The sequence below is a fragment of the Gopherus flavomarginatus genome, chromosome 20 (assembly GCF_025201925.1).
Source record: "Gopherus flavomarginatus isolate rGopFla2 chromosome 20, rGopFla2.mat.asm, whole genome shotgun sequence".
Taxonomy (NCBI): Eukaryota; Metazoa; Chordata; order Testudines; family Testudinidae; genus Gopherus; species Gopherus flavomarginatus.
In genome coordinates, this window is record NC_066636.1 from 19,840,072 (window position 1) to 19,859,893 (window position 19,822).

Genomic DNA, 19,822 nt, shown 5'->3' on the forward strand with positions numbered 1-19,822 from the left:
ACAGGAGGTCGGACAAGATGATCCAATGGTCCCTTTTGGTCATAATCTCTATGAAATCTGGCTTTGTTGGTAATATGGCATGACTGTGTGTGTGACACTGAGGAAGGAGTAAACCTCACAACAGTCATATTTCTTCGCTGGCTTCATTTTTGTGATCCATTTGGGTAGTAACATTCTGCTAATTACATTATACTTTTAAAACAATGGCTCTGTTCCTGGAATATACTCTCTATGTTAGAATCCTGCTCTTGTATGGAGCACCAATGAAGTCACGTCGCAGGATCAGAGCCTGTGTGATTACAATATTTATTAACCCAATGTGATTATATTTATTTAGCATCAGTAAACGAGTTAACTTTCTTAAAGTTGTTTACAGCATATACTTAACCTATAGAATTAAGAACAATATTACAAGTGTTTTAAAATTTGGCAAGTATATTGTAATAAGCCCTGAAAAAGCTGACATTAATTTCAAGAGCTACAAAGGTGACACAGATGTTAAAATTTTCCCAGCACAATAATTGATATATTTATTTTTCTTATTTAGGTCCAAGAAATTGATGCTTTGAGGACAGAAAATAGGAAGCTAAAAAATGCGGTATATATTTTACATAATATGTTTCAGTTTTTAAGTGGTTAAATGAATAACAGCTCTCTGCAGTTGCTCAGGGAATAATTACAGAAATCACTTTAGCTAATTCTGTTTTTTCAATATAGAGAGATTTCAATGTTAATGTTTCTATATTTGTGCCTAATACCATTTTCATTCTGTTTCATTTTCATTAGAACTCAAGGTTGCGTTATAAAACTAAAGGTATGTAATCTAAAAAGAACCTAGAAGTTTCCCAGCTGGATTAGAAACAGAACTGAAGATGAAATATCTGGATTTGAAAAGGTTTAGATGCAAAATTATGGTAGAAAAATGATGAAAATTAAGAAACTGGATATGTATTTTAAAATTAACCACTGATAAAATGAATTGGACTTTCAGGTATATATTCTGGCCAAAATGTTTAAATTTAGATGCCTTAAATTTAGCACCTAATATGTGTCCTGAGCTTCAGAGGTGCTGAGCATCCACATTTCACCTTTAAGTCAATAGAACTTTGCACAGAAATCCATGGATAAGGCATGTCTGCCTTAGATCCCAATCCTGCAACATGTAGCATGTAGACAGAGGACTGCACCTGCATGTCCACGTAGAAAACAACATGTTGCACGCCACATTTTACAGGATCAGGCTTTAAATTGTTTGTGAACAGACTTAGTGAAAGACAAAAACGTCCACACACAAAAAAAATTATCTATGGAAAAATTTGCATAGATCTTTTAATGTTGGAAAGTAATGGGGACTTGTACGGAGTTTGATAAACAGAACTTCACTGGGTTTTTTTGGTGGAAAAGTTAATTACTCCTTTTTTCTCTCTTCTCTTCCTAGATTGGGCATTAAAGAAAGAAGACTATGAAAAGTAAGGTTGATGCACTAGCATTTTCTTACACAGGGTTTTAAATTGTCCACAACTGTGCTAAAATGTATTTGTTTTCAATAGCACATCCAATTTTTGTAAAAGATGGATTCATTCCTGTCAGAGGTCATTTAGAAAAATCAGCTCACTTTTGTGCCTGTTTTGCATCTGAATTCCTCTTGAACCACAGTTTTTGCTTGTTTTCCTTTTTCCTACATGGGATGAAATTAAACAAATATAAATTTAGGCTGAATAGCAGGAAAACTTCTCAACAATGTGTTCTGGTATACTGTGGAACAACTAAGGCCACTGTTTAAGTCACTGAAAACTTGACATGAGAAACCACTGGAGAACATAAGCCCATCTGACTTAAGTAGGACTTAAGCACATGCTTAAAATTAAATTCCCTCAGTACCGATGAGCCAGCTGAAGTTCTATAGCCCATTTAAGCCTGTAGTATGAAACTTAAATGGACTTGTAATTCTGCTGCCCAGGGGTGAATGAATTTCAGCTAGATAAATAAATTTTTCCAACTTCTAGCTGCTATAATTCCAGGATAAACTGATGTCTTCATCAATTTTGTAAGTTAAAATAGTTCTGGTGAGTGACACGTCTACTTGCATTTTGCTTTGTTTTCAAAGTGAGATCGAGAGGCTTTCTGGTGAGATATCTAATTACTTAAATGTCACCAATTTCTGGGTGAGTATATCTGTATTACTAACAGTTCTGGGGGAGGTGGTTGATGGGATTACCCCTCTTGAGTATGTTGTTGTGCTATCAACTAGTGTGATATAAAAATAGTCAGACTCAAGAAAAAAAGCCCAGGGACATTAATTATACCAGTGATTGGAGTTCATTCCATTTGTTTAGAGGGATTAGAAGACTATCAGAGAGAGAAAAATTATGAATCCCAAAATGAAGCAAAGAAAGACCAATTATAAATCTTTGTCTTATCTCCTCTGCCTGTATTAGGGAAACAGATGCAAGTGATGCATTTAGGAATGGAGTACTTATGCTTATGTTCCGAAGTGGATTTTTTCACAAAAATGCCTAACTTTTTTCTGATTGACTGAAATGAACTATCTCTCCTTTAGTATGAAGAGTCAGAGCTTTTGAATGGCTCAGGTATGTTATTTTTAGAGATCGCGAAGAACATTTAAGATAGTTATAAAAGTACTTTCCTCTGTCTGGCTCTCATGTTTTTTTGTTTGTTACAAGGCTACAAGTGTGTACCTCAGCTGTCTTATACTCTGCCATAATTTTCACTGGTTTGTTCCGAAAACATTGATCTAATATGAGAGCATGAACAGCAGCATGTTAATTTAAAATACATCACAAAGCAAATAATGTAAATGTGGTGTTAAGGCTGAGAAATCAAGCGTTAATCAGGAAATACTAATGTTAGAGAGACCATAATACATTTGTACATTTAACAGATAAGAGAGCACCGAGGGGATCGACCAAGCATGTGAGGTGAGCAATGGAGCAGGTGGCATTTACTAGCTACCATTTGAAAGGAAATGATAATGTGAGATAATACCGTGATGTCATCACTCCGCATATTGTGGAGTTTGAGCTGAATAACTCTCAGGTGAACATTCTGAAAATAGATCATGTCTGATTTGCAGAGGTGCTGAGCACTCACAATTCCTGCGGACTTCAATTGAAGTGCTGGGTGGTGAGCATCACTGTAGGTCAGGTTTATACTGTCTCAGGACCAACACCCCAAATTGGTAGTCACAGTTGAACCTTTTGTCTTTGGCTTTAAAATGTTCAGATGTGGGCTGTAAAATACATTTTGTGTCTTAAAGGGAACTCTTTCTAAGAAAGTTGCAATTCCACTTCAACATTATTTAACTATATGTTTTAATTTTAAAGTACCTACATTTAGCAATAAATTTATAGGAGCCGAGGGCAAATAGCAAGTTAAACATAAACAGTCTGGGGTTTTTAATATTATAAATACCCAAAAACTGCAGTTTAAAGGGCTAATCCTGAACGATGGCTTTTTGAAATGATTATACTTGCATTTGAACTTCTACAGCACTCAGACAGAGGGAGCCCTTGGATCGGAGAAAAGGTAACAACTGTTCTCTCTATTAATTCATTAGATTGCAATTCGTTAGATATAAACTCATGTAAATGTTGTGTTTTTGTGGTACTTACACTACTGGGATGGTTTCCATGTTGAATTAAGTGGCCACAGTCTTCCATCGACTAGAGGGATGCTGTAAAGAGCCAGCACTGCCTAAAGTGTGGATGATGCTGGCTGGGCATCCCCTTAGCAATTTTTGGGAGGATTGGTGAGGAGCTCCTAGTGGGATTTCAAACTAGTAAGTACCGCAGCAGTGTCACTACCATGCCTCTCCCTTGGGGTAAATCCCTTCTGAAAGAGAGAGTGTGTCATTTTCATCTTCCCTTACACCTGGTTTAGTGAAGATTCACAGGAGGGAATAATAAGAAAAGGTGAATGACAAGTTGGTAAATATAATGAGAAGATCTGCTAGACAGAATCTTTCGGAAATGTTTGGACAGGATTAGCCAGTCTCACAGTCCTTTGTATATAGATAGCTGTGATACATGGGTCCCTAAATCTGTGTGTGCGTTGAAATAGCAATAACTTGTGAAGGATTCTGCAGCCTACTATAGTCTTTAGATCCCTTAAGGCGTGAACTTTCAGTGTGGTGCGCTGAGAGTCCAACCTTCCGGCTGCCTTTACTGTTTGAAAGTTGCATAGCTAAATCTCTGTGTATTTTGCTAAAAATGTTTGTGCAACCAGTTCTCAGTCTGTGAGTGGTCTATAGAGTAGAACCAGGCACTGGGATTCAGGAGTTCTTATTTCTCTCCCAGACTCTGCCACCCACTCAGTGTGAGACACTGGTCAAGCCACTTAACTTTCTCATGCCTCATTTTTCCTGTCTACAAAATAGGAATAATACTAACACACCTTTCTAAAGTGCTTTGAGATACTCTGATGAAAATTGCTATATACATGTCTTTATTGTTTATTTGTCACTAAGACATATAGTGAATTATCCAGATTTATCAGCATCCAACCTCTTTGCTTCTGCATAGATGTGCAATAGAACATTTATATCCAGAATTAGATCTATATTGCAAATCTCTTCATTGCATTGACCTGAGAGACCTTTATTAAATAAATGGGGATGGTTTAGTGGTCTGAACATCTGATTTCCAATTACCAACTCTCTGTCAACACAGATTCAGGTTTTGGCAGGGTTCATACCTGCAAATACTTAAGACTTGGGAGACTCGAGTTCAATTCCCTGCTCTGCCACAGACTCCTTGGGTGACCTTGGGCACGTCACTTAATGTCTCTGTGCTTCAGTTCCCCGTCTGTAAAATGGGGTTAATAGCACTTCCCTGCCTCTCAGGAGAATTGCAAGAATATTGCATGAAAGACTGTGATGCTCAGTTTGGGGTCATGTTAGTACCTATAACAGACAGACATAGTTCTTCATTTTGTAAGCAGGGATGGGTGCTTTTCTAAATGTGTGATAAATAATGATCACAGTTGCTCAGGACGTCCATTTTTCTAACGATTGGTATCATTTCTGTTCTTTGTGGATCTTATTGAAGAGTATGTTTGGAAGCATCCCTAGCGTTTGTTACTTGCTTTATCTAATTGCTACAGCTACGCTTGGTCCCAGTGGAGTTATTTGTAGCTACATTTGTCCTTAAAATGAATGTGAATCAGTGAAGGGAGTGGGAGTAGGCATTGAGCACACACCCCGGGTGTCAGGTGACAAAGGCATTGGCTGGCAACCTTCTCTAAGCATTTGGCGTTGATGGTCGCCACCTGCTACTTTCCTAATTAATTCTTCAAGAGTGTAAATGTGGGAGCAGCTATAGATGTGACCCAAGTCCAAATGCCATTCTAGTTAGGTATTTCCTGTGCTGAGAATACAGGTAATAAATAGGGCTCCACCGATGGAGAGGGCTTATCAATTTGCTCAGATGTCTTGTATAACCAGTTACTGGGATGTCTTGCCTAATGAATATCTCAGCTTGTGAATAAAGGCTCTTCACGAGAGGCAGTGAGCAGAGATTTATCTTGAAACCAAAAGCGAACATTAAACCTAGTGTGAGGAGGATAGGCCTTGAGACATGTGGAACAAAGGAAAACTCGCCACAGCCGGAACTGGTCAGGCAGCCAGCACATATGCAAGATTGGTTACCATGTAACAGGAGGAGTCTCTCAAGGAACAGAGTGGAAGAAATCCAAATGTATTTTAAGTAGAGTAGAGACATCCTGAAATCCCTTGTAGCTTGTCTCTTCAGTGTTGTTAAAAAGCAGATTTCTGGGAGCATTCTAGTGTTGTTTCAAAAAGCTATGATGTTTCCTTTTGGCCATCAGGCATATAAACTATTTGAGTAAATTCCTGTCAAACAGAAACTTGTACTTTAAAATCAGTGGGAGTTAGGTGGCTAAATACCTTTTGAGGATCTGGGCCTAAGTCCAGTTTTTATATGTGGCAAGGGAGTATTATACTGATTGGTCTACTTATTTCTTTCCTTTGTCGGTTTCTAGTATTCAAGGATGCCTTTTTTTTCCTGTGCTACCTATTGCATCTCATCTGTTCAGTGGTTCCCGGTCATAACACTAACCATAAGAAAGATGGCATTACAACTTTGTTTTTCTAAGCCACCTGTTTTTTTATCATTCATATTTTTAAAAGCTTTCTCACTCTCTTCTTTTCTGTGCTTCCCTTCCTCATCTCCTCCAACTTCTCTGTTGCGTCTGCCCCTAATTTGAGAGTGGTGCATTCAAACAGCTGCAGAGATATTTTCCTTCCAACCCCGGGAAGTGGCTTTAGCTTCAAACTATCACCAAAGCGGTTTGTATCAAATCTGAGTGATCAGATAGTTCTGTACAGGGAAGCGGCATGTTCAGCATTGTAACTTCTGCATTACAGGCTTTTATAATGGCCTAAAACCAAGTGTCTCTGTTTCTCAGAACTAAACATGGAAGTCAGTGCCTGGCAAATCAGACTGTTGTAGCCCTTGGTTTGGAGTACCAGAAAGGTTTCTGTTTTTACAGGAAAGGAGCTAATACTTCTTTTAAAGAATATCAGCTCTGATTCATCAATGTTGAGGAACAGAGAACAGCTCTTGGTCCTGTTAATCTCAGTAAGAATAGCATTTGGGATTAGAAGCTATTCCTAGCATGAGAGAGCTAAGAAAAGGGGTTAAGCATAGTCAATCCAGAGCACCTTCACTATAATGTCACTATTTATAGTATAATTTTGAATGGATAAATCCTGCCTGTCAGCTCAAATTAAGCAATTCTCCTTATCTTCATCTTGTAAATTACGTATTTGTTGCCTTTTTCATTACAAGTGTGACTGTGTTTTATTTCACTTTGCTAATTTATGAGATCCTGTAAGAACTATTGTACACCAAGAAGCTACACACACTTAGAGATCTTTATACTGTACTGTTCTGTATGTTTTTAAAAGATCTAAGCTTTTTCCATAAGAAGATATTTTCTAAGGACCAAATTTTGCCACTTGTCTTCCCTTACTTTAGGAGCCAGTGGGACTGCACATAGCATGCAGTACTACTCATCCTAGCAACAGGTTGTAAAATCAGGTCTTAAATTAGGGCTTAATTGCATTTTGTTGTTTTCTGGGCCTGTTTTGGTTTAAAATGCTTCAATAATGTCTGCAAAGCACTTATTTAATTATTGGTTCTGTTTCTGTGGAAATTCTTTTGTAATGATGTCAGTGATGTTACTTTTGACTAAATAAACATAGTATGTTGTCTCCTCTTGAGAAATTCATCTTTGTAATCATCCTTGAAAGAATAAGAAATGTCTTTTTGTTCATTCACTGGCTTGTATTGTGTTGGATTTGCCAAAGTGAATTTTAAAAGCTTAACGTAGATTTGATTTTCTGATCTTAAAACTAATATCATACTAACGGAGGATGCAAAAGATGTAATTAATCGGCTTTTGTTTGTTTTTGCAACACAGGACTGTTGCGACTCAGACTGGTGAAGATAGCTCAAGGTACATTGCACTTCAGGTGTTAGCAAAGCTCTTTGTTTCAACGTTCACTGTATGTAGGTTTTTACTTAATTTCACATTTAAGAGATGCGAAATACACCCAAAAACTCAAGTTCAAGTGTTTGCTGTTAAAGTATCTTAATCTGGTGGGGCTGGACGACATGGATGGATCACTCAGTAATTGCCCTGTTCTGTCCATTCCCTCTAAAGCATCTGACACTGGCCACTGTCGGAAGGCAAGATCCTGGGCTCAGGGGACCCTTGGCCTGACCCAGTATGGCTGTTCTTATGTAACCACTTCATTGGTATCAAAGGATTTGGCTGCCTCTTTGTATATTTGGATGCCCGACTTGAGACACCTAGGGCCAGCTTTTCAGAGGCACTAAGCATCCATAACTTCACTTGAACTCAACAGGAGCAGCAGGTGTTCAGCACCTCTGAAAATCAAGCCTAAGGGTGAAACCTGGGCTCTGCTGAAATCTCTGGCAAAGCTCCCATTCACTTCCGTGAAGCCAGGATTTCACCCTATATGTTTAAAGTCAGGCACTCAAAAATGGAGACACCCCAAATGAGTTGTAAATTGTGGCCTGAGCCTTGAGCCTAGCTTATAAATCAACGGTGGCAGGATTGTGTCTTTTTACGTGTCCTGAAAGCTCTTTGGTCAGGGAATGCCTTTTTGTTTTCCGTGTTGTACAGCACTTAGTAAATGGGACGCTGGGGCTCCTCCATGCTATTGCAGTACAAATACAAATATTTTAAAGCACCTAGCACCCTCTTGGTGCAATATGCATAGTCATATTGATTATAGATTAGAGTCTTATTGAAAAATGTAAGATACGGTAGCAAAAACTATAGTGCTTTGAAAGGAGTGGCGTAATAGTTGTTCAATAAAAGAGTTTAGTAGTTGAATAAAAAGGTGGCGTAGATCTCATGCTGGAGATATTGATATCTCATTTAATTTGTTTGTTTTTCTTCAAAATGCAGCTGCATAGTTGAAGAGTCATTGGCACAGGTAATCAAGATCTCTTGGCTTTTCCTCATTTGAATCCAGCAGACTGTAGGCAGGTGCTATGCAAACTTCCTCCTACAGAGTTTTGTCAATGCCCCTCACTCCTGACCCTGTGCTGTTCAGACTGCATCAGTCAGGCCAAATATCAGTAGTGACTGTGGACATACGGGAACTAGAGCGAGATCACAAAATGTATTCCTTTGTCACCTTAACTGGGATTTGAACTGAGCTCTCCAGAACTTCAAGGCTGCTTTGGTAGGGTCAGTACTGCAACCCATACTTGCTCTCACAAGTAGGCTCATTAAAGCCAACTGTAGTCACTAAAGATTTGTTAGAAAAGGATTGCAAGATCAGGCCCAGGGTTTTCCTTAAATACTTTCCCACTGTGGCATTTTTCTAACTGCAGAAGACTGGTATCTTAATGCCATTATTGCTTTGAGGAAGAATCAACAAAAACATTATCTAGCTTTTGTGATGAACTGAAGTCATGCTTAGACTTCCGCAGCATAGAAACGAATCATGTTTTATTAACTGGAATTGGTTTATTCTGGTCTACTGATTTTCCAAATTAGCTAAGAAAGAATATGATAAAAACTTTCCACCGCTACCAGAAATGAAGTGGTCCAAGTTAAAAATAGCTCCGATGGTTCTGTTATTAAGCATGCAGAGTGAAAAATTTCATGTACCCTTATGGGAAGCTAATCTGTTATTTTTAGAAAAGACATTTCCAGCAACTGTTTTGTATTTCGAGGAAATGGTAACCATCTTGCCTTTTCTTCACAGGATGAGTCTGAATGGTAAATGAGCAATTTCACTTTAATAAGTCTGGCTGCTGGACAACGTATTTGACATTATTTCACTTTAACTCTAACTGAATAAATTATTCAAATATATATTAAAAATAAAAATCTATTCTAATCCCACTGATGCTTTATTTTAGTTTGGTTACTTTTAAAACATTCTGATGCCAAGAGGATTTCTTAGAGCCAGATTGTATACCCTTATTTTGAATGGCTGCTTACTCCAATCCCAGTGAAGTCAATGAGATTACTGGTTCAGTAAAATGCTATTCAGTGTGAGTAAACTGATCAGAATCTGGCCCGTGTCATTTAAAAATAAATAGATTTCCCTTTTCTCATTTCAAAAGGAAGGATGACAGAGGCAGATTCTGCATGGATAAGGGGGTTTACTGTCATTTTCTTCAAAATAATTTTATTAAATTCTCACTTAAAATAATCACTTTCCACTAGTTGTACCTTAGCATATAATCCTGGTCCAATTTGTATAGCTGGGCCGTCTCATTAGGTTACAGATTTCTATGCCAGCCATTCAGAGTAACAAGTTTCCAGATACTGACACAACAAAGCCTAAGGGATTGGCTTGGGGGTGGTTTCTCCCGATAAGAGTGAGACTCCGCAAAATCATTCTTTACATGACATTTATTCTCTTTGAGTAACTTACTTGACCTGTATCAAGTAGCTTCCTACAGCTATAAAATTTATGCCATAGATTTCTGTCATACCTTCACTTGTGACATTCATATATAACTGCTCCAGTTGGCTTGTTTAATCAGAAACCTATAAATGAATTCCCAAAGATAAGAGGTAGTACTGCAAACCATATCAGGGAGGACAAGAAACCATCCTGCACAAAACAAAAACAGAGTTACGGAATAACTTTCCATGTTATGTTTACATGTTGCCACTTGAGATGTCATAAACACTGGGATTCACTGTTAGAAAAAAATTTGGATGTGCCCACTTGAACCAGCTGTCTCAGTTGTTCTGACATCAGTGTCTGTTTTACGCTAATATCACATCTGCATGATGAACTGGTTAGCAAATGTACAGCATTTGAGTTATAAAGCTTCCATGCCTGCAGGTGGGAAGTGCCAGAACTGCAGTGAGACACATGATCAGATATCAAGCCATAGATGATAATCCTTCTATACATTCTGTCATTGTTTCATGTGCAAAGCTGCTGTTGAAAGCAATGACAGCACTGCATGTGAAAGGATCGCAGGATCAGATCTATGTATAATCATGCCACACCCAGCGTGTTAACCCTCTTGTCAGACTGCTATATGTTAGGAGTGAAATAAGGTCAGTTTCATCTCTGTGAGGGATAGAATAATTTTTAAAAGAAGCAGAGTCTTATGATGAGAAATGCATGTTGGAAATGTTTCCTTGGATCTCATTACTGCCTGTCTGTGTGTGTCATGGGAGACTAACCACATTCAAAATATGCAGGTCTCTGCATGTCATCAGAAAATATATTGCGTCTCTTGTACTTCTTAGTTTGACATCCTGGGCCAAATTCATCTTTGGTGTAACAGGATATAGCTCTAGAATTCCACTCACACCAGGTCTGGATCTGGTCCCATAAATTAAAAGTGTCAATGCACAAACAAAACTATTTTCCTATCATATCACTAAAGGGGTAATAAGCTACAGAGGATCATTAGATCACCAGCAAAAGTAACAACTTGTTTAAAGAGCTGCTCATGGAATGGAGCTATAGCTCATGAAAAACTGATAAATAAAGTAGGTGCTTATCAACAGTAATGCATCTGTGTCCCCTTTTTTGTGATATTTCTCTTTCCTCTGGTTTTCTAGAATATTTACTAGGAAACATTCTAGTATATTTAATGGGTTCATTTTCCTTAGCTATCTGTCTAAGGTACTCCGATGGGCTAGCACACTAGACTGGGACTCAGGAGACATAGGTTCTAGTTCTGGCTCTGCTGCTGGATCCTGCAGTTTCTCCATCTGTAAAATAGGGATAATTATACTGACTTCCTTTGTAAATTGCTTTGAGATCCACCGATGAAAAGTGCTAGATATTATTACGTGGCCCCCAGTAGCATAGTGTCTGTCACCTCTCAATCATTAATGTATTTATCCTCACAGCACTCAGGGGAGAGAATGATTACTATTACTCTCATTTTCCTGATGGGGAACTGAGACACAGTGGCTAAGTGATTTGTCCAAGGTCACAGAGGAAGTCTGTGGCAAAGCAAGGATTTGAACCCTGTTCTCAGTGCCATTACCATCGGACCGTACTTATTTCTCTACTGAGCTCCTCATCACAAGGCTGATCCAACTCCCATTAGTGTCAGTAACAGGACTCCTGTTCACTACAATGGGACTTAGATCAAACCCATCTTTGGAGAGCCACTGGTCCATAAAGCCATAACTTGATTTGTCTTGATATGATATATGAGATGTCATCTGCCATTTAAACCTCTCATTTTCTCATCTAGTAAATCCATCCATCGTACCATGAGTATACATATCGTTTTTTCTACCCAGTTATATGTCATTAGTAAATATGAATAGCTGTATTCAACTGCCTTGGGGATAGTCTGCATTTATTGAATAGACCTATAGTAAAGTGCGTTTTATGGTTTCCTGCTGGTCATTTGGAAAATGTGCATACTTCATTATCTGGAATGGGCTGCATCACTTCATTATTTTTTTCATAATCTAATTCTTGCTTTCTCTCTTACAGAGAGGTAAAACAAACAAACGAAAGGTCTTTTTCTATGCAGAACCTTATCAAATGCCCTTTGGAAGCCACATAGGTATGTCAGTTGTATCAAGTTAATTACCTACTCCATGAGCTGTTCGGAAAAAGTCAAGTAAGTTTTAAGGCAAGAAAAGCTTTCACTAACCCAAGTGCCTTCCAGTTATCTAAGGCCCTTATCATCAAGTCACTTCTCATTGTCTCCTTCACAAATCAGTGCAGTATTAACTGCTCGATTTTAATTCAAGCTGAAAAGGCTTCATGCTCCAAACCCTGGTGCTTTGTTGTGATCTTTTTCTCTCCACTGAAATATTTTCTATCCAAAGCGCAGACAATAGCAGTCCTAGCTTAACAAATGTCTTCCCTCACCTACATTAATATGTTGACACACAGGCCATCTGTTCCTGTGTCTCTATCTCCTTTTATTCCAATCCCTTATCCTCTTCATTGTGCACTTCTTACACTAATGTCCCCTAACATATCCATGTGATCGCCCACTAGTCATAGCATTGACCCAGGACCTGCATCTTAATCTCCCTTAATATTACTGATGTAAATTTCCATAAAGGTTCCTGTTTGCCTTGGTGTCACCTTGTTGTGAAGGCTGTAAAGATGGAAACACCAAGCCCTGGAACAGATCACTGAGCCACCAGTACAATACTTCTGCCAATGGGCAATCCCTGATGCTCCAAAGTAAGCGGAAAATCTCTATGCTGGGCCTGTTCCATGGAACCTGAGCTTTGAGTCTTTATTGCCTATGGAGCCATGGAATATCGTTATTGAGAAGAGCCTGTTTACATAGTGTCTTAGTAACTGGGAGAATCGAGCTGAAAAGCTTGACTGCAATAAAAAATAGCAAAGGTGGCAGGGGGAAGGCTGGGTTGAGATTTGGTTTCAGGGACAGATCCACAAAGGTATGTAGACCCCTAACTGCAGTTGATTTTAATGCAAGTTAAGAGCCTAAATATCTTTGAGGATCTGGGCCTCAGTTCTCAATAATATTAATAGGAATGGGGCATTCTAAATCTCCTAGGTCACTTGAAATGCTGAACCCTACAGTATAAGCAAAAAGTATTTTACTGATACTGACCAATCTTTATTTGCCTTTCTTCTTCTGTATCTACACTACTGACTCAGCTGTCATTGGTTATCTCTTATAACTCACTCCTCATTCGAGTCCATTCTCAAACCCCATTTCTTCAAGGAGCCTTATGAACTACATTTATCTCTCTTATAAATGAAACAGACGTAGTTACCCGCAAGCGGCATTCATTAGTCTCTGAAGTGATCATCTTGTCGGGGCCTCCTGCACTTCCTTCTCCACCCCATATTATTCTCAATGGAGATTGCAAACTATTTGGAGCAGGGATTCCATTGTCATCTGCTTTATTTAGTTCCATACATAGAGATCTACAGTGCTGCAGAACTACTAAAAAATAATACACTTACCCCCTGGCCCAGTTACAATGTTTAGTGTAGATGGGAATTTAACCATATTGTGTAGCTGACCTAAAGTCCCAGAAAGTGGCTAAGGTCCCAGGTACTCTGCTGATTGGAACTGTGCTGTTACTTAATCTCCTGACTCAGCTGCAAAGCCGCAAAGACCCCCTCTTAGGGACACAGATATAGCCCTCTCGGAAGTTAACTGAAACCTACAACTTGCTTCACATTGGATGGGAACAACGTTTAGTAAATACCAACCTGGGTTGTAGTTGAACTGGCAACATGTAGATGAAAAGGCTCCACATCCAATTACCCACCCCGTGAATTCATCCAGGCCAACTTTTAAAGCTGCTGTTATAAAATTTAAGTCCACTATGTAACATACCATATGTGAACACGGGGGATTCTCAGTTTTATTTCCTTAATCCCCTGAGACCTGCAGTGACCCAAAGGGGAAAGTCCATATGCAGACAGAAAGACAAGAGACTAGATTCTCAACTGGAGTAAACCAATGGATGTCCATAGAGCTATGCTGGTTTACATCAGCTGAGGATCTAACCAAGAAGTTATTAACTTCATGCATGCACATCTTCTCTTTTTGTCTAGCTGTAGCTTAGAGCAGACGAAGACAATAGATCCAATATACCCAAATAAATGCAGACTTGGTGTTTTAGTTCAAAGAACATACTGTTCTTGTGAGTTCTTCATTTTTTTGCTTCCAAGGCATTAAAACCCAGGCAGAGAGCACCAGCTGTAGCCCAGTTAAATGTAACAGTTCACAGGTGAGCAAGATTTATCCAAATAGATCCGCTCTAGTCTAACATTCGCTTCTCCTTTAGGAGGGGTTGCAAAGAAAAGGGCATATGCCAGGGTGCACCTGGCAAAACCACCCCCGAGCTTCCCCCAAGGTGGAGCAGCCACCTTGGGGAACTCTGTATCTGGCATTTGCCAGGGCAGCCACACTCATCACACTCATTCTGACCCAAGATGAAGATGGATCATTGCTTTCAGTACCAGCTGCTTGGCGCCTTCATTTAGTTCGACTCTCCAAAGGGGTTGAAACCTTTTCCAACAGCGGTCACTCTGTTCTTCAGGCAGCATTTCTGTACTTTGTTTCCTGATTGGGAAAAATGGGAGCAAATTCCCTGTGGTTGGCCACAAAGTCATCTCATTGTCCCTCAAATTCTCCTTTCCTCTGATGCCTGAAAAAAAATTGATACCAATTGGGCAGCTGGTGGGCTGAGACCGCTGCCTATCATGCTAACCAATATCATCTCATTCTTTCGCTGTAGTCCCCCATCTGTCAGTATCCACCTGTTGTTTCTCATCTTTTACTTAGATTGTAAACTCTTTGGGGGTAAGGATAGTCTTTTTGTTCTGTGTTTTGTACACCTAGCACTGTGGGTCCTGGTCCGTGCCTGGAATTCCTGTGTTACCATAATACAAATAATAATAATGTTTTTCAGCATACCGGCACGTTTAGCCTCTATGCTCCAGCATATCCAGTTCTTTACCTCTTGACTGAGACTTGATGTCATATGCAGAGCTCCTCTTACAGAGATTACTTTACAGTTTGTTTTCATGAGTGATGCTCAGACTTTGCAAACCCAAGGGACACAACCAGCCTCTGGTTATGTGGAATTTGGAGAATCAGCGTTGTACTCTTCCAATTTTTAGAGCTTAGAACAGGGCAGTGGGAATCAGGGTGCCTGGGTTCTCTTCCCAGCCATGCCACTGACTCACTGTGTAAACTTGGGTAAGTCACTTAACCTCTGTGCTGCAGGTTCCTCCCCCTGCATCTGTAAAATTGATACAATAAAATGTACTTAGGCAGCACTGAGAGGGTTAATCCATTAACATTTGTAGAGTGCGCGAGCTCTTCGGATGAAAGGCCCTTTAGAAGTGCAAAGTATAATGATCTGTTTGGCCTTTGAAGATCAACTCATGGGGTGGCTACTGAGCCGTTTCCAGCCAGGAAGCTCCAAAAAAGCTTTCATCTGAATACAAAAATCCGTAAAGAATCTCGGCAAGAAAGGAGCAGCTGGTTCAGAGGTGGTGTTAGTGAGCAAAACTGTTGAAGATGACGGAGTTGCACCGACTTACATTGGGTCAGAATTTGGCCTGGCACAACTGACGGCATCATGTTGTGCGGTAAGAAGTGACTGATGCAAGCTCTTAGAGAACTCCAGTGCCTGTCATCAGAGATGGCATTGTGCTTCCTGATATCAATAATCTTTCAAGGCAGCTCCCTGCCTAGGTGGAGTGTAGGGAGACAGGCATGGAGCCTCATTTGTGCTGTCCATTTCCCACAACCTTGGTTTTGAGTCCACAGAGGGGTGGGCTGACCTGGAGGGCCTCGTCTTAACTACTTTGTTTTGACACTGGGGGCCGGGATTGGTGTGTGTGTGTGGGGGGGGGGGGGATGAAGGTGGTTTTAAGACACATTTGCACTCCATGTATTCTGGGAGGCCCCTGGGGTAAGATAGCCCTGAGGCAGCTCTAACTTATGCTTTGTGCCCCATGGCCCCCAGGAAGCAGAGAATAGTCATAGCACGGTGCTCTCTGGCCATGTCCTTGACTCAGCCTTTTGCTGGGGACTGGGAGCAAGGCCTTTACATTAACTCCACACCTGCACAGGGACATCCTCAAAAAACTCTTTTCACTTCAAGGCCCCTTTATTCTGCTGGAGCAGGAAGTGATTGAGCATCAGGCCTGGAGAGTTTAGTGCTTCATGAGTGTCACCCGTTGTGCTGCACCAAAACTCCCTTTTTTTTGGTTACGATTTCCCATCTCTGGTGGCAGCAACAGCAGGCACTCCCACAACTCTACCAGGGTTGTGAGCATGACCATGGCTAGTCCTGTTCACCAGCCCACCCACTGTTGGTGCCTCCACTCTGCTGGCTAATGAGAGGGTCCTGCTGCTGCACTAAGAAGGGGTCTCGCTACTTGAGGTTGTTGTAATGTGACACTTCTGCGAGCAGCAGCAGGGAGCAGCGAGCCAGGCTCATCAAGAGAAATGTGAGGCCTGGTATGTCATATTTGCTAGCACCCCAACAACCCTTCCCATTTCACTTTATTTACAGAGATGTGTGGGCGGGGAAGGCCCGGTACAGTTGTCCCCCCTTTACGCCTCTCTCAACAGCCTTGCAGAGCACTATGATGAGTGGGAGGGTGTGGTTTATAGTGGGATGATGTATACAGTGATCAGTGACTGGCTTCCACTGATGCGGGCGTTGATTTACTTTGCTGAATTCTCATTGCAGGAGATGCTGGCAGCACACGTTACAGGCAGGTCTGGTAAATACAGCATTGTTATGCATCGTTACTAATAGTTCTGTAGCACTGCCACCTAGATACCCCAAGAAAGTCCCTCCCCTCCCATGCTGGGTGCTGCACAGACAGTCCCTGCCCCAACAAAACTTCCACTGTCAGTGGACAAAGGGTGGGAGAGGGGAAGTGACTTTCCCAAAGTCATGCAGCAGGTTAGTAGCAGAACCAGGACTAGACCCCAGAACTGCAACACGCCAGGTTACTGTGCTGCCCTGCCCTCACTGGGTCCCACTGCACCCTCTCACTGCTTCTTTGGTGAAACCGTGGAAATCAGTCACCAGGTTTGTCAGCTGTTTCCAGCCCCAGAATTGAAAGGGAAACCACCTGAAAATACCTTCTTGGAGGCTCTGTGCATTGACTGCCCCGAGTGAGAATATTGCCTCCAGCACATTGGACTGTAGTGCCTGCGCTTTTGTTCCTCTGCCATCTCAGCTTGCTCAGGCAGCACCTGGCGTCTCCTATTAGGTTTGGATTCCAAAAACTTGTTTCCTGGCTCTTCAAATTTACGAACAGGCCCCTTTTCCGCCGAGCCACCAAAGGTGCCAAGATGTATTTTAGGAACCATTCTGCTTCCAGGTTTGGCCTCAGTACTGCCAGAGCAGCCGCTGACGGGAATGATTAGGGTTGCTAGATGTCTACCCGTATCCCAGGACAAGGCTACTTCACAGAAGGGCTTGAATAGTAGTGACAGGGCCACAAAGTTGCAGAGCTGCAGACGAAATTGAGGGCGACACCAGAATTGTAAATTCACTTGACTGGAGCAGCAGCACTGAGATGCACATAGGTAGGTGAAATACGTGTACAGCTGCCGGGGGGGGGTACAGCTTGTGGCTTTGCTTCCTGAGCTTAGTCTTCAACCTCTCTGTAGCCTGATTATTAGAGCTAGGCACGAGGTGAGCTGCAAAGTTGGCTCTGGGGTGCACATGTCATTATTACTCTGTGTTATGGGAGGCAGTGTGGACTAGTGGATAGAGACTCTAGTTCTGGCTCTGTTGCTGGATGATTTTGAGCAAGTCACTTTCCCCTCTCTGTGCCTCAATTTCCCCATCTGTAAAATGGGGACAATAATACTGACCTCCTGTGCAAAGTGCTTTTAAATCGATAGACGAAAAGGACCACGTATTATTTGCATTGGGGTAGCGTTTAGGAGCCCCAGTCAGGGACCAGGACCCCAGTGTACTAGGTGAGCAAAGATGGACTGTGTCCCAAACAGCTTACAGTGACAAGGAGAAGACAAGAGACAACAGGTGGCTAGAAACAGACAGGGGAGCACAAGGAAGCGATGAGACAGTATTGGCCAGCATGGTGGGCTGTAGTTCCAGCAAACCAGCAGTCTTACTCTTATCAAGATTTTTGCAGGCATCACGGAAAAGGAGAGTTTTCAAGAGGACAAAGAGGTGATTTTGAGGGTGTCTACAGAGAGCTCCTTTTGAGCTTGAGGGGCAGCCTGGGAGAAATCGCAAAGGGGCTCATTTGCAAGGTCACCCCAAATTCAGGTGGATTGGCGTTAGCAGTTTGGGCCAGCCCATCTGAAAGAGCTACACTTCTTGGGGACGGTGTTGCCCTCAGCTGTTCAAATCCTGAAGCTCTTTACACCATTTGCAACTAGCCAGACTCACATTTGAGTCACCGGAGGGCCTGATTCTCTGCTGCCTTGCATTTTGCACAATCATTTACACCAAGGGAAAATAGATCTAAATGCTACCAGGTCTGAATGGGCAGCGTCTTTCATTCACTTTACACCAGTGCAAATGACTGTGCAAGGTGCAGGCCAGAGAAGCCGAGTATGAATTTTCCCTTGTTTTTCAACAGCTATTGTTAAAGCTTGATTGGTGACACAGAGACTGGGCGGGAGCCGGGGGCAGGCAGTGCTACAAAACCAGAGTCCTACAAACCATGAGCTAATGGGGATAGTGACAAGGTGAAAACTGTGCTGGCCGAGTGAAAGTTCAGCATAAAGCTGTTCATGCAGGGTTCCCATGCTTGGGCTGACAGCCCTGCTGCATATATATTGGAGAGAGCTGCATTAGCAGCAGCTTGGCATCAGCTGCCACATATGGCAGGAATATTGACCTGCAGCCCCATCATGCTAGATAGTGCCAGAGTGGGACACATGCTGTTCGGAAGCAAATGGAGGAATCTTAGCTGCAGAGTGTGCATCTCTGTGTGTCTCCTCCTGAAATCAATTCAAGGTCTCTCATATTCACTGTGTCACTTGGCCTGGTGCTGTCTCACCTCTTGTGTTTCCACCTGACTCAACACGCTGAGCTAGGGTGGGCTTGTTCCCCATGTGTAAAATGGCCTTGCCATCAGTGAGAATCAGGGTTTTTTGATGATGATGTATATGCTGTCACAACAGCTGCTGCGTTTCAGCCCAGAAGTGGCTGCATTTCAGCGGCAGAGTGGAGATGTCCCTCTGCGTGGCCCCTTTAAGTTTGTCAATCTCTTTGGAATGAAAGGGGCTGTGGAAATGTAAGCCGATGTTAGCTGAACTGGGAGGAAGCCCTGTTTCTCTGCTCCCGCTGTGGTGTTGGCGGAGGTGAGTTCTTTGACAAAATAATTTCTCCTAGGCTATGTAATCAGAGGGCCTTAAATAAGAACTGGCAAAGGGACAAGCAGACTTTTTATTTTTCCTTATACTCTGAGCCTCTTGCGTTGATCTGTGTGCTCCAGGCTGGTGGAAAGAAACAAAACCTGCAAGTGCTGAGAAAGGAAAATTGCACACAACGCACTAGTGATGGGGAGCTGGGACCATCTGAAATCCTGTTTCTGTTGATTTCTGTAAAATCACAGTCACTTGGAAAGATCTGCCCTTTGCTTAAACACTGCAGTGAAAATCAAACTTGGCCTCAAAGGGGCCGGCCTTGAGGGCACAGCCTTTCCTTTCTTTGCTGGACTTTTCTATGCCTCCGACATGATAAACAATCCTTTTGTGTCTGACATAAACAACACCAGGTTGCTGGACAAGAACAAAAGCCGCGATTCATTCCCTGGGTCAGCTGAGCTGTCCACATGACGAGC

The 19,822-nt window shown here is 41.6% G+C and overlaps 1 long non-coding RNA gene across 1 annotated transcript in view; it reads right to left on the reverse strand.

Annotated features, from left to right (window-relative positions):
* The window catches only part of LOC127038205 (uncharacterized), a 246,081-nt gene that overhangs the window by 29,113 nt on the left and 197,146 nt on the right, over positions 1–19,822 (reverse strand). The gene's annotated exons all lie outside the window — the stretch shown is intronic.